The 16,223-nt window shown below is 42.2% G+C and overlaps 1 protein-coding gene across 8 annotated transcripts in view; it reads right to left on the bottom strand.

Annotated features, from left to right (window-relative positions):
- NTM (neurotrimin) overlaps positions 1 to 16,223 on the bottom strand; it is a 1,373,850-nt gene that overhangs the window by 567,047 nt on the left and 790,580 nt on the right. The gene's annotated exons all lie outside the window — the stretch shown is intronic.

Raw genomic sequence — 16,223 nt, 5'->3', positions numbered from 1 at the left:
CACTAACTGTCCCTCAAAGGAGCTCACAATCTAATCCCTACCATTGCCATATATCTATATTATGTAGTGTAAGTACTGTAGTCAAGGGCCAATTTTGTTTTAGGGGGAGCCAATTAACTTATCCATATGTTTTTGGAATGTGGGAGGAAACTGGAGTGCCCGGAGGAAACCCACGCAGACACGGAGAGAACATACAAACTCTTTGCAAATAGTGCCATGGCTGGGATTCGAACCAGGGACCCAGCGCTGCAAGGCGAGAGAGCTAACCACTACGCCACCGTGCTGCCCTACACACATGCAGAGATTACACATAGGGCCTGATTCACAAAGCGGTGCTAACAGTTAGCATGCTGGTGAAAAGCCCTTTATCATGCCTAAACTCAGTTTAGGCATGATAAGTTTAGGTGTGATAAGTTTAGGTGTGATAAGTTTAGGTGTGATAAGTTTAGGCGTGATAAGTTTAGGCGTGATAAGTTTAGGCGTGATAAGTTTAGGCGTGATAAGTTTAAGCGCCAACTGGGTTAGCACCGCAGTGCACAGCTGATCAAAAGTTTTGCGCTAGCAAAGTCTGGTGCACTTTGCATAAAGTTTAATGGCGCTGCTTTGCGTGCGGGACTTTGCAAGCGATCTAAACTTATCATGCCTAAACTTATCACACCTAAACTTATCACGCCTAAACTGGCTTTTCACCAGCGAGGTGCAATGGTTATCATGCCTAAAGTCTCTAACTGGGTTAGCACCGCTTTGTGAATCAAGCCCATAGAGTTAACTGATCAAGTGTGAGGGAAATTTCCCCTCTCCTCATGGCTCAGTCAGCCGTCAGTTTTGGCGTCAGTAAAGTTTGAATGTATTTTGATAACAGTAAACAAAGAAGTTGCTACTAAAATGTATACACCAGTACTTATCAGCATTTCCCAAACAATTCCTGTGTCAATTGAAAAAAATATGTGGATCGATAGTATTCCTTTAAAGAATGAGCATCTCAGACAAGTTTTTTCTACTTGTATACGAGCTTACTTGAGGGATCAAGGACACAGGAACTGCAACATCACATGACCACACAGCTACCAGAAGGAATGGCTTCTCTTACCACTGTAAACACTGGGGCTCTGCACTGTTTAGGGTTATGAATTATAGATTATGCAATGAAATGGAGCTGTGATGGTTTCAAATATAATTGCTGGTGGAGTTATTTTTAGTAATATCAGATGCTAAAAGTTACAATGACCAGATTTTTCTAGGCCCAACCTGGGAGGGGGGCTGGGGGTTGGGAGGTTTGCAAGTCGTAACGAAATATGGGCATGGCCATAACATCATGTGGGTGGAGCTAACTAATGTAACGGTGTAACAGTGAGGTAGTGGGCCAGATTGTTCACCCAAAACAGTAAGGCAAAGTGATCATAAGGTTAATAAGACAATGTTCCCCAAACTCATAAGAAAGCAGCGTTTCCACCATGATGTGGCGAAATGGGAGATTGCATTATGGATGATGCTATCTATTAGCATACCATTTAGTAATCATGAGCCGGGCCCCCAAAATTCCAAATGCTGCAACAATAACCCTAAAGTAGCAAATGCAACCACTATGACAAACAAATGATAAATGCAGCTACCTCAGCCACATGAAATGCAACAACCGCTATTTCATACACATGAAAGGCAACAACTGTTAACTCTGAACACATGAAATACAACAACTGTTACCTCTAACAAATGAAATGAGGCAAACGATTCCCCAACACGTGCAATGAAGCACATGAAATGCAGAAAACGGGAAATAAGGCAAACATTACCTCCCACACATTAAAATGCAGTAAAAGTTACACACACACACACACGAAATGCAGCACATATGTGAAACGCACATACATTGCAGTGTTTTCCCCAGAAATTTTTTCCAGCTGGGTGGCATGAAAAAAGTAGCCGGAGAGGCGAGATGAGAAAATGTAGGGCTGGCACTTTTCTGCACAACTCTGCTTACAGCAGAGGAGGAGTTGAGCCGATGACAGCCGGGTGCTCACCAAAACTAGCCGTATGAAGCACCCGGCTAAAAGAGCCTGGGGAGAACACTGCATTACCCCACATACATGAAATGCACATACATGACCTCATGTATATGAAATGCAGAAACTGTTACCTCAGACAAATGCATTAAACGTTCCCCCATTGGTGCTGGTGGGATGAAGCTGCTGAGTGGGGTGGCAGGGTGAAACTAGGTGGTGCAGGGAGGGTGACACTGAGTGGGGAGGAGGCTGACACTGAGTGGGGAGGAGGCTGGTGGCAGGGTGAAACTAGGTGGTGCAGGGAGGGTGACACTGGGCTTGAGGAGGCTGACACTGGGTGTGGAAGAGGCTGCAGGGTAGGAGGGAGGGTTACACTGGGTGCTCTGGGTGGCACTGGGTGGTACCTTAGGTGTCCTGGGTTCTCATGGAGTTGCTGCTGCCCCCCATGCGCCGGCCCCCACTCTCCCAGCACCACACTTGCTTCCACCCTGCATCTAGGTCGCCTTTATAGCAATTTGAAGCGGTGGACTCCATGTGTACTTTTCTTTATTTACCCACCAAAACCTTCAGATATGAAGGAGTCAAGACAGCGTATAACTGGTTAATGTGAATTACTATACTTTACATACAGTATTTTATATTAGAGAAGGATTCAATTTAAAAAAAAAAAAGTGTTACTCCAACTTAAAACATCTGCCATCACTCTGTGGTTTACATAACTGTGTGGCACAGCACAAATTGTCATTTCTTCTGTATACAGTATTACAATTATGAAAATGTACTGCACTTTAGCAAAACTCCCAATTTTTAAGATACCTTTCAACACATTTTGTCCTTCCAATATACCAACTTACACAAATTAAACAGTTTTAGAGACAAATACAAATGATTAATTTTTAAAAAATTACTTTAGTATCAAAAGAAGAACAGAAGGGATCTGTCTGACAGCTATTAGAGGACTCCAAAAACACCCAACAATCTATTGAATACCAAATGAAATACTGCTTGACATAAAAATCTTAGGGCTTGATTCACAAAGACATATCACATGCCTTATTAGATTTAACACGCCTTATCAGAGTTAACATACCTTATCAGCGTTAACACACCTTATGAGAGTAGTACAGCGAGAGCTACAAACTTATGCCTGCTAATTGGCAATGACGAGAACTCCACTCCTCCTGCCCTGAGCCCCAGTGGGTCCAATTACTTTAAAGGACATTATCCCTGCACTTTGATTGGCCCAATAGGGTACCTGTCACTTGACAGGAAACTTAACAGGCAGCCTACTGGGCCAATTAAAGTGTGGGGATAATGTCCTTTAAAGTGAATGGACCCGCAGGGGCTCAGGGCTCTCGTCATTGCCAATTAGCAGGCATAAGTTCGTAGAGCTCGCTATGCTACTCTGATAAGGCATGCTAACTCTAATAAGGCAGGCTATTTGTCTTAGTGAATCAAGCCCATAGTGAATTTTCATGGAGTTTTTCTGTAAATAACCAAACTACTTTCACACATGTGAAGATCTTAGTGAATTAGGGGGGAGGAAAAAAAAAAGTCTAAAACTCCAAATTCAATATTATTCTGACCCTTTTTTTATTTTATATATCAAACATGTCTAAGGCTACATTCACAGTGGAAGCTGCATTGCATTCCCTGTAAAAATAGAAACTCAATGGAAAATGTTTTGCCACACCGTATGCGACCTTTAGGCTGCATACAGTTAAGGAGACAGTCAATGAAAAGTATGCTTTATGGCTTTGTTAGTGCGTGCCCCTAAGCGTTAACGCACTGCATGCAGTGCGCTGGGATACTGTAGTGGTTGCATCCCAACACCCATGCACTCTTAAGGCCCTTCCACATTGGCTGCGTTCTGTTTGGTTTTTTAAAAAGGCTTGTAATATTCCAAACACAAGTACAGTAAAGTTACAACTGGACTTGTAGGAATACAGTCATACAGAAAGTTTCCAATTCTCTAAGGCCTCTTTCACAGTGCAACATTAAAGTCGCACGTTAGAAAATGTTCCAATGTAGACTAACGCAATACAAAGTCTGTGCGACATTCACAGTGCACATGTTGCATTGTGTGTAACGTGTAGCAATATTTAGAAAGTGCTGCATGCTGTGCGTTTAGCAATACTTTTGCTGCGTTATGTGTGTTGCACATGCTCAGTAATGTTTTGGTTTTTTGTTTTTGTTTTTTTTAAATGTAACTCATGTGCCGTTTTCGTTCCATCTCTGTGCGAGGAAAACGGCGACCAAACGCAGGGCTAAAGAATGCACTATACTATAACATCCAAGTTATAGTCTTTCAATGCGTTGCATTAGAGGCACGTTATGCGACCTTTACGTCGCATCAAACGCAACGTCCCACTGTAAAAGAGGCCTAAAAAGACTATCCTAGTTCTGCAGCACTTTTCCTGCATTTCGATTAAGGCTAAAAGTGAAAACCACAAACGCAAAATGTGTTTGCAATTGAGTTTCGATGATTTTTGGTATGAAAGAGCACTGGACGTTGCATAAACTTACTATTGCAGTGTGACTTTCTGCATTAACATACTCCAAAACAGTTGGCCCGCAATGCAATGTCAACCTAACCTTAGTGAATTGAAGCCATTGTAGGGAGGAGGCCTTAGGTACTAACATAAGGAACTATAAGCAGTATTGTCACATGACATCTAATAAACAGTACTTTTGTAACTCCTTGTATAGATCTTGTCATTGTACAACTCCTATGCAGTAAGAAAAGCAGCATAGCAATGTGGAAGTTCCGTTCCCAATTCCTCCTTACAAGCTTTTACTCAGTAAAATAAAAATAAGGCTATTCTGTTTAGCACTTGCCATTTTTCACCACTCTTGTTACATGATTTCCAGACTTGCGCTACCAAAGAGATATCATAATTTATTAACAGACAAACAACATCAGGAGAGGCCTGAGTGAAGGCTCGCTTTCACCTGAAGACATAGCATCATCTGGAAGATGAAACTGCCTGCGGGCCTCAATCATGTCATCCGTGCATTTATAAGGCTATATGAAATGTCTCTGCTTCCTGAGACTTCTCCATTCCTTCCATCCCCAGTTACTGAACTATAAATCACTTTACAGCTTTCAATAAGAGAACTAAATCAAAATCACTGCATTAGATTTATCAAGCACATTTAAGATAAGTCATGACCTTGTTACCTAGCACAATGAAAATGTGTTTCTTGCTGCTGTACACTAAACCCTGTACAAAATTGAGTACAAAGTGTTCTTGTACTGCGTCTGTGCAGGAAGCTCCCGGAGACACGAGCAGAAGCAGTGGCATTCATCTAGTTACTAGTTAGACAAATAATTGGAAAGTGACCTGCGACACGGGAACCGGAGGATCGTTGAGGCTGTCGCGGGACAAGATGTCTGCAGGGGGCCGGTAGAAGCCCCAGGTAAGTGACACTTTGTTTTCAAAAACCCATTCAGCACTCCTTTAAGTCCTTAATATCCAGTCACATTACCAGCAGTACTTACAATCCAGTCACATTGCCATGCCAGCGCTACTTACTATCCAGTCACATTACCATACCAGCAGTACTTACTATCCAGTCACATTACCATACCAGCAGTACTTATTATCCAGTCACATTGCCATGCCAGCAGTACTTACTATCCAGTCACATTACCATACCAGCAGTACTTACTATCCAGTCACATTGCCATGCCAGCGCTACTTACTATCCAGTCACATTACCATACCAGCAGTACTTACTATCCAGTCACATTACCATACCAGCAGTACTTATTATCGAGTCACATTGCCATGCCAGCAGTACTTACTATCCAGTCACATTACCATACCAGCAGTACTTACTATCCAGTCACATTGCCATGCCAGCAGGACTTACTATCCAGTCACATTACCATACCAGCAGTACTTACTATCCAGACACATTGCCATACCAGCAGTACTTACTATCCAGTCACATTACCATACCAGCAGCACTTACTATCCAGTCACATTACCATACCAGCAGTACTTACTATCCAGTCACATTACCATACCAGCAGTACTTATTATCGAGTCACATTGCCATGCCAGCAGTACTTACTATCCAGTCACATTACCATACCAGCAGTACTTACTATCCAGTCACATTGCCATGCCAGCAGTACTTACTATCCAGTCACATTACCATACCAGCAGTACTTACTATCCAGTCACATTGCCATACCAGCAGTACTTACTATCCAGTCACATTACCATGCCAGCTAGTACAGCTAGTATAGCTAGTAATGTGACTATCCAGTCACATTCCTATGCAAATTTATAATAAGAGGTTTACACTTGTAGATATAAAATCCTGTTTACCACAATGCACACATGTGTCAAATTACCTACAGCACAGCACAGTTCGCTTGTTCACCTGAACATCAATGAGAGGAACTGCAACAATCTAAAGATCTATATATAACCATCCTGTAAAGATATGCAGTACCAAGTAGCAATCACACAATAAGAATTTCCTAATGTGCAAACATCAGGAATCACTAGAAGCTAAATATTTTATAATTAACTAAAACCAGGGAGGGGCAGTACCTAAAGGGGGAAAAAATATATATACTGCAGTAGAGCCTCTGGCTGAGACCCTTAGAGAACATTTCACAATAATGCTAAATACGGAGCTCGTGCCCAACGCTTCCCTATGTACGACCGCGGAGGTACTGTGCAGGGGCAAAGTGTAATCCAGGTCTGTGCAGTAGCACGGAGTTGCTCATGCATGGCTTTTTGCCCCATGCACGATGAACCTTACTACTGTCTGCACAGTGTGGCCGAATTGTACACAGAAGGGAGTGTGGACACAAAGACGAGGAGGATGACGCTTGATGAGTATCAGGGGAGCCTCTGCAGCATCAAGAGACTTCCATCTACTGTATATTACTACATAGGTACAGACACAGATCATGTACATTAATAAATGAGGCATAGCCATGGTATCAGTGTAAAGGATGACAATGTAGGTAAATAACTCATAATACAACAGTAATGACACTGCTATGCTGGTTCTAACAGCTAATAACAGTGTGATCGAAAAGACTGGGCAGGTACTGAAATGACACAAAGGTAAAAATGTGAGCAAGTTGCCAAAACAGAATCAAAAAGTGAAAGTTTGCTGTTTTAAATGTATTATATGTTTTTGTGATTATCTTTATACGAGCATATTCCAGTACACTGAAACGTGACTACTGTAGTTGCTTGGTTACTTTTCACATCATGATTTTTAAGTAAGAACGAATCTTTGTTGGCCTCAATAATATCGCAATACAAGAATATCCAACATATGCAAGTCCTCCATATACAGTAGATAGTATCAGAAAACTAAACAGGTCATTAAGAAGAGCTGATAAATATATCAACGAGAAGGCCTTTCCTTTAACCCCTGGAGATCTGAGTCCATAACATATTGAATCTGCAGCTACTGCAGCGCTGGAGCAGACGGTGAGTTCAAGTGGTGATGGCAGAAGGTGCTGAAGCCGCCAGGTACCGTCTTACGCTAATCCCTCCCTGGGGGTTCCGAGGGTCCATACGGAGAATTATCTAATGATCATCTGGCCTCTCACCTGTTCCAATCATTCTCCTTTTCTTAAACATTGCAGGGAGAATGATTTTTTTATTGCTTATTATTCTGTGAGTGCAGACATATAATCTCAAAGTCTAGGAATAAAATGGCACTCTGACTCGTTTTGGCGTTGTTGGTTTATGAGAAAGTGTCCACACATTTCTGGATGGTGCTGGAGCCAAACTAAGGAAAAAAAACATGTTTATAATGCCGGAGGGAGCAGCCACATGCCGGGATTTTTTTGGCGGCGGGTGAACAATGTAACAACTGCAGTTTGGTTGCCAAGATTTAATGGGTTGTAAAATGGGCAGAAGAATATAATGAAATGATCCTGGGAACTCAACACCCCCACCAAATGCAGGATGTTCCTCACCCACGCCAGCCAAGAGACCGAGAAGCTTGTCGACTTGGATGAGATGCTGTTTTATGTGTCAAGTGTTATATGAATATAATAAGGACAATTACAGAGTAATGACATCACTTGGAAATAAAATGGCTTCAGTTAGTTGCTCATTTTCCGGACCATTTAGAGTTCAGCATCACCTTTCTGTGTACCAACAAGCAAAATTACAACACAATGCACAGATTAAGATCCTATACAAAAAGAAGTAATTAAACTTATAATAAACACCATTTAAAACTATGGTTACTTAACGGGCTACACCACTTTTCCGAACAAAAAAACAATGCTTAACAAATACATTTTGATATAGTGGAGAGAATGTTAAGTTGTATTACACAAATACTGGTATACCTGTGATTGCCCTGGTATTTTTCCCTGATCACTGCAATAATTGTGACTGCTTTATTGTAAAAGCTACTTTGCTTTGCTCTCAACTGTTAGTGAGATAGAAGTGCCATATTTGTAGAACAATCAACCCTTTAAATGTATTGGGCTCGTGTTCCACGTGGAATGAATGTGTCTTTGTAGTAAACCCAGCAACAGTGAGCAAAGGCATGCAAATTACTGTCTGCTTTGCGCAGTGGTTTCTGGATAAACCAATAAATGGTTAGCAGTCCCACCTCAGGAACCTGTAACACTGAGAGCCAATGCATAAACATCCAGAGGATGACCATTTCCGCTTGTCACTTCTCAACAAGGAAGAAAAGAAAATCTAAAGGCTTTTAAACATGCGTTTGGTAATAACCGTGCCAATTTAAATATCATTCCTCAGGACCTATCTCTGAAAATAAAAAATGTTATGTAATTCACGGATATCTTAGATTATGTAATTTATCATTATATGCATGGTTTTAATTGTTCAGGCTTAAATCAAAGTCACTTTAGGGAGGTATCCCAAATTTTAAACTTTCTCACAAATAAGTACCCATGTTGCCTTCTATGGTCACCACTGCCACCATTCTGTGACAATTCTGAAGGATCAGTAGTGAGAGAGAAAACACACCGCAGCAGACATTTGCAAACCTAACAGACTGGCCCTTATTCAATTCACTTTTGCTCTCAGGTTTTCTCCTTTTTTCATCTTCTGTTTAAAATAACTTTTCAGCACTCTGCAACTGAAAACATACCAAAAAGTAGCTAAAAAGCAATGTCAAAAAGTATTTTGAGTATTTTCCTGCTTGCAGGTGGCGTAGAAGGCATTTTATTGATAATGTGTGAAAATATTACCAAGGAGAAAACTTAAGAGAAAAAATGAATTAAATAAGGGAATGGGTATTTACACAGAACTGCCCAGAAAATGGCTACACAGTGCAGTAGTTGCCACCGATTCCCAAAGCAGATCAAATACAACACAGTCCTAAACATCCAAGTACGCTTTCTGTTATCCGTAGCTCGGCAGTAGAATAGCGGATGAACAAAAAGTCCCAGGAGTCCCAGTGACAAGCTTAAAGGGTACCTGATGTGACATGTTCACTAAATATTGGTAATGTTGCAGCTTACGTTACGTAATGTAATGTAACAAATGTTGCACCTTGCTTACATTACCTAGATAAAGCACGTTACGCAATGCACATAATGTCGTTGGCGTAAGCAATGTCAAAATTGCTGTGCGATTGAATGATAACTTTGCCAATATTTACTGAATATGAAATAAGTGTGTATATATTAAGTCTCAATCATACTTAGAACTAGCCTGTGATCCTTTTTTCTCACTGTAAAGGTTAAAGGCATTCAATTTCCCCAGGATGTCTGTGCAAAAAGTGGTTCAATTAAATTCAAAAAATTTTCAAGCTTTTTTTTTGTACTTACTTTTTTTTTAATATTGAATTCAATACAGGTTATTGTATTGAGTTAAATACAAAAAAAAATAGTTTGCCACCAGATATTGATGACACTGTGGGACCATGGCGTCATCAACACCGATCCCCAGGGAACATGTCATAGTCGAGGGAGAAGCAAATGCGCCGAGGTACATGGAAGAAGACACTGGGGAAGGTATCGGAGGTACACAACAAGGGATCAGCACGCCAATGGTGAGTATAAGCCCCTGTATAGGTTAGCCAGCCATAGGTGCTCCAGTATAGGTGAGCCAGCTATAGGTGCCCTAGTACAGTGTTCCCCAACCCTGTCCGCAAGGCCCACCAACAGTGCATGTTTTGTGGAAATCCACAGAGGCAGTTAATTAGCTCTGCTGAGACACTAATTACCCCACCTGTGCATGTTTGTGGTTTTCTGCAAAACATGTACTGTTGGTGGGCCTAGAGGACAGGGTTAGGGAACTCTGCCCTAGTATAGGTAAGCCAGCTAAAGGTGCCCTAGAATAGGTATGTCACTATAGGTAAGCCAGCTATAGGTGCCTTAGTACAGGTAAGCCAGTATAGGTAAGCCAAGTATAGGTGCTTCCCCCCTCCCCATCCTCTGCACTATGCAGCAAGTGAGAATTACTCACCGTACCACTGTCCAGCGGCAATCGTACCTCCGCCTCCACCGTACAGCTCTGGTCTACTGTCTACAGTACCGAGATGCGACTTGATGTTATCAAGTCGCATCCCTGTACTGTGGATAGTAGCTGGAGCTGTGTGGTGGAGGAGGAAGTGCAAATGTCTCTGGATAGAGGCACGGTGAGTAATCCTCACTTCCTGCAAGCACTGGGGACCTGGGGGATGGGGAGGGAGAAGAGAGAGGAGAGGGGGGTTGCAGCGGGGGGAGGGGGGTTTAATTTCTGAGCGTAGAGTGGGAAGGGGGAGATCGTTGCAGGCAGGGGATCGTGAGGGAAGGGCTCGTGGGATTTCCTAGGATTATTATTATTTAGTATTTGTATAGCGCCAACATCTTCCGCATCGCTGTACAGAGTATATAGTCTTATCGCTAACTGTTCCTCAGAGGAGCTCACAATCTAATCCCTACCATAGTCCTTTGGCTATGTATGCATTGTGTAGTGTATGAATTGTAGTCTAGGGCCAATTTACAAGGAAGCCAATTAACTTCTCTGTATGTTCTTTGGGATGTGGGAGGAAACCTGGTTGCCCGGAGGAAACCCACAAAGAGATGGGGAGAACATACAAACTCCTTGCAGATGTTGACCTGGCTGAGATTTAAACCGGGGACTCAGTGCTGAAAGGCGAGAATGCTAACCACTACACCACCGTGCTAGGATGGCTGGATGGATGGATGTTTGCACACCATGGGTAGCACAGATCGCTATCCACTGTGTGCTGACAGGCATCCAGTCATCCTAGAGAATCCCATAAAAAGAAAAAAAAAAAAAAAAAGAAAAAAAGAAATGAAGTCGGCGGAGTAGAGAAGTTTTAAATCTCCCTTGTGACATGGATGAGCCTGACCGCTTTTAGCATCTTTTACCAGGACGAGTCAGGCTCGTCCTTACCACTAGTGAGGTTAAAGGACACCTGAACTGAGGGGGATATGGTGGCTGCTATATTTCCTTTTAAACAATACCAGTTGCCTGGCAGACCTGTTGATCTCTTTGGTTTCAGTAATGTCTGAATCACACACCTGAAACAAGCATGTGGCTAATCCAGTCAGACTTAAAGGAAACCTTAACTATGAGGGATATGGATGTTTCCTTATAAACAAATAATACCAGTTGCCTGGCAGTCCTGCTGATCTCTTTGGGGCAGTAGTGGCTGAATCACACACCTGAAACAAGCATGCAGATAATCCAGTCTGACTTCAGTCAGAGCACCTGATCTGCATGCTTGTTGAGGGGCTGTGGCTATTACAGGGAGTGCAGAATTATTAGGCAAGTTGTATTTTTGAGGGATAATTTTATTATTGAACAACTATGTTCTCAATGAACGCAAAAAACTCATTAATATCAAAGCTGAATATTTTTGAAAGTAGTTTTTAGTTTGTTTTTAGTTTTAGCTATTTAGGGGGATATCTGTGTGTGTAGGTGACTATTACTGTGCATAATTATTAGGCAACTTAACAAAAAACAAATATATACCCATTTCAATTATTTATTTTTACCGGTGAAACCAATATAACATCTCAACATTCACAAATATACATTTCTGACATTCAAAAACAAAACAAAAACAAATCAGTGACCAATATAGCCACCTTTCTTTGCAAGGACACTCAAAGGCCTGCCATCCATGGATTCTGTCAGTGTTTTGATCTGTTCACCATCAACATTGCGTGCAGCAGCAACCACAGCCTCCCAGACACTGTTCAGAGAGGTGTACTGTTTTCCCTCCTTGTAAATCTCACATTTTATGATGGACCAAGGTTCTCAATGGGGGTTCAGATCAGGTGAACAAGGAGGCCATGTCATTAGTTTTTCTTCTTTTATACCCTTTCTTGCCAGCTACGCTGTGGAGTACTTGGACGCGTGTGATGGAGCATTGCCCTGCATGAAAATCATGTTTTTCTTGAAGGATGCAGACTTCTTCCTGTACCACTGCTTGAAGAAGGTGTCTTCCAGAAACTGGCAGTAGGACTGGGAGTTGAGCTTGACCCCATCCTCAACCCGAAAAGGCCCCACGAGCTCATCTTTGATGATACCAGCCCAAACCAGTACTCCACCTCCACCTTGCTGGCGTCTGACTGGAGCTCTCTGCCCTTTACCAATCCAGCCACGGGCCCATCAATCTGGCCCATCAAGACTCACTCTCATTTCATCAGTCCATAAAACCTTAGAAAAATCAGTCTTGAGATATTTCTTGGCCCAGTCTTCACGTTTCAGCTTGTGTGTCTTGTTTAGTGGTGGTCGTCTTTCAGCCTTTCTTACCTTGGCCATGTCTCTGAGTATTGCACACCTTGTGCTTTTGGGCACTCCAGCGATGTTGCAGCTCTGAAATATGGCCAAACTGGTGGCAAGCGGCATCTTGGCAGCTGCACGCTTGACTTTCTCAGTTCATGTGCAGTTATTTTGCACCTTGGTTTTTCCACATGCTTCTTGCGACCCTGTTGACCATTTTGAATGAAAGACTTGATTGTTCGATGATCATACTTCAGAAGCTTTGCAATTTTAAGAGTGCTGCATCCCTCTGCAAGATATCTCACTATTTTTGACTTTTCTGAGCCGGTCAAGTCCTTCTTTTGACCCATTTTGCCAAAGGAAAGGAAGTTGCCTAATAATTATGCACACCTGATATAGGGTGTTGATGTCATTAGACCACACCCTTCTCATTACAGAGATGCACATCACCGAATATGCTTAATTGGTAGTAGGCTTTCGAGCCTATACAGCTTGGAGTAAGACAACATGCATAAAGAGGATGATGTGGTCAAAATACTCATTTGCCTAATAATTCTGCACTCCCTGTAGAGACACAGGATCAGTAGGAGAGTCAGGCAACCGGTACTATTTTAAAAGGAAAAATCCATATTTTTCTCAGTGTAGGTTCCCTTTAAGTCAGAAACACATGATCTGAATGCTTGTTTAGTGTCAATGGCTAAGGATGAATTTTGTGACAGACCTATTTAAGAGTAGGGCTTTAGATACAATTGTTTATCTTATCAGTTTTATTTAAAGAGGAGCGGTCACCCATACTATCTCAGATAAAGAAATGTATTTTATATATATATTCATTTTAATTTTAGTGATTTTTCTAAAGTAAAAAAAAAAGAGAAAATCCTTCTTAGCATTTCCCATTTTAACTGTGGCTATTTTAAAGCCAATCCTAATGTCATTTCCTCCCTTACTCTCCTCTGCCTGATTTGCCCGCCCTTCACTATAGAAAGTGCATTGTCTCAGCATGAGGAATATTGGCCAGAGAGGAACATAGGTGTGGGAAGGGAAAACAGGAGGGAAAGAAGCTTTAGCCAATCAGGAACTCTTGTAGAATACTCGCAGTGTGAGAAGGGCCAAAAACATCATCAAGGACAACACTCACCATGGAAATGCCTTGTTTGAGCTCCTTTCATCAGGTAAACGTTTTAGATCAATCCGCACACACACAAACAGACTAAAAGACAGCTTTTTCCCATCCGCCATAAACTTGATGAACTCTGAATCCTCTCCGAAATAATTAAGACTGTGTACAAACTTCCTTTTTGTGTACCAAATGTTGTGCGTACCAAATAAGAGTCAGGTTAACTGGGAAATGATCATTTATCAACAAGAAGATCTTTTGGATTGCCTAGTTAGTATCCTTATTACTTGTTTACCAGATACAAATAAAGAATTGATTTTTGTTTTTATATCAGACAGTTACACTTTAAAGTGCTTAAATCTACATTCTCTTTAGCACAACAGATGATCTACAAGTCCCAGTAGAGTAAAGAGTCCACAGAAAAATACTAGATGAACAGCAGTTCCATTAGAAAGCTATCAAGCCTCCAACACCAGGCTGGGGAAGCTTAGGAAGAATATAAGTCAGACCGAGGAATTTGGGGATTCAGCAGGTTAGATCAATTTCCAAAACTGGAGGTGCCCGACCTGAACACAACAGTCTCTGCTTTCTGCAACTCTGTTGGCAAAACACAACTGACCACCCTTAAAGAGAAACTCCGACCAAGAATTGAACTTTATCCCAATCGCTAGCTGATACCCCCTTTTACATGAGAAATCTATTCCTTTTCACAAACAGACCATCAGGGGGCGCTGTATGGCTGATATTGTGGTGAAACCCCTCCCACAAAGAAATTCTAAGTACGTACTCTTGGCAATTTCCTGTCTGTGAACCCTGTTGCATTGTGGGAAATAGCTGTTTACAGCTAATTCCAACTACCAAAACAGCAAGCAGCAGCTACATCACTTGACAGTAGAGATGTCGGCAAACTGTTCGGGAACCGTTCGCCGGGCGAACCCCTCACCCTGTACTACTGCCGGGTCGCTATGACCCGGAGTAGTACGGCTGCGCTGGGCCGGCAGTGCGCGTCCTTGATCATGCGCCTGTTGCCGGGCACTTTCTGCGCATGGGCGTGACGTCAACAGGCGTTCAATTAAATACATGCAACACCGCCCCAGCGCAGCCCTACTACTCCGGGTCATAGCGACCCAGAAGTAGTAGCTGCCCATAGGGGTTCGCCAGCGAACGGTTTGCATACATCCCTACTTGCCAGCAGAAAATGTCACCATGTGATAAATGTCAAAATATAAATCAGGGATTTAAAATATTTTACAATGAGCAAATACTGACTAAATCATTTATACATTATTATTGTAAAAATGAAGCACTTTTTTATTTTCACTGGAGTTCCTCTTTAAGCTACCCATACACTACGTCGATTTCTCGACGATATACAGCAAATTCGATCACTGTGATCGAATCTGCTGTGAAATCGATAACGCAAATGTTGACCGATCGATTTCCGTCCAAAATCTATCGATCCAAAATCTATCGATTCAGTCGATTTATCCCAGTGCTTCATCATGGGCGGGTCGGAAGCGAGTCGTTAGTGGTGATCGATTCGGCAACTACTGACAGCATTGCGGCAGCAATACCTCACCTGTCCGCCGGCGCGAGTCCCTGGTCTATGCTGACACTTTCTCCGGCTGGCCTGTCTCCTCATTACTTCCTGTCTCCTCCTGTGCTAAGCTGAATTTCAAACAGTAGAGCGCCCTCTACTGTTTGTACTTCTCCTCATCACAGGACGGGACAGGAAGTGAAGAGGAGACAGGCCTGTCGGAGAAAGTGTCAGCATGGACCAGGAACTCGCGCCGGCGGAAAGGTGAGGTATTGCTGCAGGCTGGGAGAGCACACGGGTGGCGGCGCTCAGGCGGCAGCTCCACAGGTTGTGCATCGATTTCAAGCTAAAATTGATTCAAAATCTGTGTGCAGTAATGGGCAGCCATTAGATCCCTCTGAGATTCGATCAGAGAGGGATCTGTCTGTTGGTCGATCTGGTGGCAATCGCCCAGTGTATGGCTGCCTTTACACTCTCCATTTCTCGTAATAAGCAGTCAATCCTTTTAGTAAACAGTCAATCCTCTTGATAAACATGTAGGTGATTCTTCCCACACACAAATTAAATTATCGAGAGTACTGACAAAATTGCAGTGGGCACAGCAGTTTTAAGCACATTTAGTGAATATACAATGTAACATCAGCTTGCTGGGCACGCTGCACCTTATTTTAATGAGGTTTTTTACAAATTTTTCAGTCAGTACATTTTGAATCAATAAGTTTTATTTTTTGTTAATGTACAGTGAAAATAATTTATCAACACAAGCAAAATGAAACTTAGAGCAAAACTGAAGTAGTTAGTCAGTGCAACCAATGGTGCTTCAGTTGGTAAATAGGGGCAGCTGGATAGTG

The sequence above is a fragment of the Hyperolius riggenbachi genome, chromosome 6, assembly GCF_040937935.1.
Source record: "Hyperolius riggenbachi isolate aHypRig1 chromosome 6, aHypRig1.pri, whole genome shotgun sequence".
NCBI lineage: Eukaryota > Metazoa > Chordata > Amphibia > Anura > Hyperoliidae > Hyperolius > Hyperolius riggenbachi.
The sequence above is the reverse complement of the archived record's forward strand: the minus strand, read 5'-3'. Positions and strand labels throughout refer to the sequence as shown.